Below are 3,058 nucleotides of genomic sequence, written 5' to 3'. Positions count from 1 at the left end.
CTTACGCCGCCTCTAGAGCAAGGTATAYATYTTATTAAGCGCGCTTAGMCTCCTTAATACCCGCTYRTAGCTTTTCYTTCTCTACGCGAAGACGATCGAATTCGGACTTCGTAACCTAAATGTCGTACCTTTACCCGCGACGAAYATACTTATTACATTTTCYRGAGCGAACGTRCACCTTATATACCCTCTAKTRCTTCTTATACGTAGARYACGCTTTAACTATTACGGAACCTTAGGAGTCGAGGAAATCCGCGAGCTTATATCGGCGTTAAGTAGAGGACTCTATAGGATATTTAGGCATCGTAGAAAGAGGAAGCTATAACGACTAATATTAGCGGGACACGCGACTTCTTAATAACTAGCTTCGGGACGAAGCTAGGCCGGAAGGGGGATAGTATTACGGAATGTCTCCGCGGGGTCTCCCGTAGCAACATTCCCGTATAGGAATATCTATAGGCAACGACTAGTATAGGAGAGCCTATATAGCTAACATGTTTTAGTTATACGTAATAATAGGGTAAAGCGGAAAGAATAGGATCGCTCGGAGAGCGACCCGATTATGTAATTATCCTAATTAGAGAAGCACGGACCTCCGAACTTCTAATTAGAATAAACACACTAAGCACGTTAAGCAAATCGATTAGTTCTAATTAATATGCTTAATATAATTATTATAATCATTCTTATAGTTAGTATATGTAGAAGCGATGTAATCCCCTATAGAGAACATCGCGTATAACTTACTGTTTTATCTTACTAATTGGAATTGTACATCCTACTTCACTTTACTTTATAGACTTCCTACAAGCTCTAACCCGATCCCGCCTAGCTTAGCCTCACAGCTTAGCTTAGTAAGATTATCGAGATTTCACATCTTAATAGTAGATTAAGGTTAGAGGAGGTTGCCTTTAGGGAAGTTATATAAGAGAGGCTCTAATAGAAGGAAAAAATAGAGGAAAAGTTTTACTTAAAAATACTCTTCTAGTTCCTAGTCTTAGAGTTAACCTTATCTCCTAGAATTAGTTTAGTTATTAGTTTAGTATTTAACTACTATAGTTTACTCTTTTGTCCTAAAATAGGACTCCTATTATATATACTAAAATATATAATAGTATACCTATTATTTCCTCTGTTTTTATAGCCCTCCTAGAGAGAACCTTTTTAACTTTTAAAAAAGAACTAATAAGTTAGTAGGAGCAAACTCTAGTTAAGTAATACTTTTATACTACTAAAAATTAGTAGGAGCTATAGTATAGAAGACTTGGTTATTTTAGAAAGAACCTCCTAAAGAATATTTATAAGGTTATAAACCTTAAGGAAATTCCTATACCGGAAAATTATAATAAGGTATATAGAGTTTATGCCCTTATAAAAATAAAGAAGTAGAAGGGAAAAGTTTTAGAGAGAAAATTCTAAGTATTAGAACTAGTTTCTCTTAATATTTATAGCCTACTTCCTAAGTTAAGATAAGGATTTAAGTACTAGCTCGAGATTATTAATAATTTCTCTAGAAAGAAATAGGGATATCCTTTAGTAAGAAGAGATAATACTCTAGCTACTTTAAAGTAATAGAAGATCTAGGTTAAGAGAAAAATATCTATAAAACTAAGAACAACTAGATTAGATAATGCACCTAAACTAACTAGCTTACTAAAGTAGTAGGAAAAGGACTTAGGAATCTACCTAGACCTAACTAATTTATATAACTCTCTTTAGAATAGGGTTATAAAAAGATCTATCTAAACTTTAGAAGATGTTGAATATTAGTCGGAGGTTCGCGGAATTTTGGAGGTGGAGTACAAGAGTGACTTGATCTTTAACTAGCTTACTGTCTCCGACAGGTAGTACTTAAAAGTAGGAACTAATGTGTTAATTAAGTTAATTATCTAGAGATGTGTCTCTATCTCCTAAGAAGAGATTTTACCCTATATAGAGTTATGTAACCTTATAGCTACTTAGCTCTCTATTATGTTAGATGTACAGCTATTCTATAACTGCACTTTCTAACACTCCTACTTAGGATAGAATAGACTATATACATTTCCCTAGAACCTTTAAGATTCTATTAAGTGTAGAAAGGTGGTTCTATAGCCTAGTAGTATAATTCTATCTTAGCTACTATCTTAGTGCAATTCCTTAACTTAGTATTATATAATCGAAAATGTCTGTTCGGAYATATTCGATTATATGCTTTTGCYAAATTTTGGAATGCTTATTATATGCTAAGATAATTTATATATGTCTAGAAGTTTAGACTAGTAAGGGGTTTAGTTAGGCTATCTGCAACTATTTCTTTTATTAGAAGGTATTCTATATAGATCTTCTTTTGCTACTAAAGTCTTCTTATAAAGTTATATGCAATGTTAATATACTTTAACCTTTTATAAACATGTGCATCCTTTATAAGGGTAAGGCAGGCTTAGTTGTCCCTAAAGWGTTAAACTAGCCTAAGCTGTTTAGCTATGTCCTTTCCTACTTTAATTATTAGTTAAAAAGCAGATAATCTAATAAGCTTAGTTTAACCTATTTCTCTAAGTAATACTAAAAGGAACTATAATTGTTTTGCACATGCATTTATTACTATAAACTTAGCTTCTATTGTAGAAGTTGCTACAGATTTCTGCTTCTTGCTTATCTATAAAATTAGGGCATTGCATAACTTAAACACATTTCCTAGGATAGAGATCCTGTCTAACTTGTCTATTGCAAAGTCTAAGTCTAAGTACCTAATTAAGCATCTAGATCCAGATCTTATAAAGGTTAATCTAAGGTTAGGAAATAATCTTAGGTACCTTAAGACTTTCTTTAAAGCTTTTAGGTGGGCTTTAGATAGATTACTTAAAAATGCACTTAGCTTTCTAATTGCAAAGGTAATGTCTGGTCTTGTTATAATTATTAGCTACATCTATATTCTAATTGTTATCTAGTATTCCTCCTTGCTACATCTCTTATTATTTGGGCCTAACTTAATAAGTCCCTTATAATTATCTATTAGTAAGAGAGTTAGCTTTAAGGATTTTGACTTAATGCCTAGTTTCTAAAGACTTTCCTAAAT

This window comes from Ramularia collo-cygni (assembly GCF_900074925.1).
Source record: "Ramularia collo-cygni strain URUG2 genome assembly, contig: RCC_scaffold11, whole genome shotgun sequence".
Taxonomy (NCBI): domain Eukaryota; kingdom Fungi; phylum Ascomycota; class Dothideomycetes; order Mycosphaerellales; family Mycosphaerellaceae; genus Ramularia; species Ramularia collo-cygni.
This window is presented reverse-complemented; position numbering follows the sequence as displayed.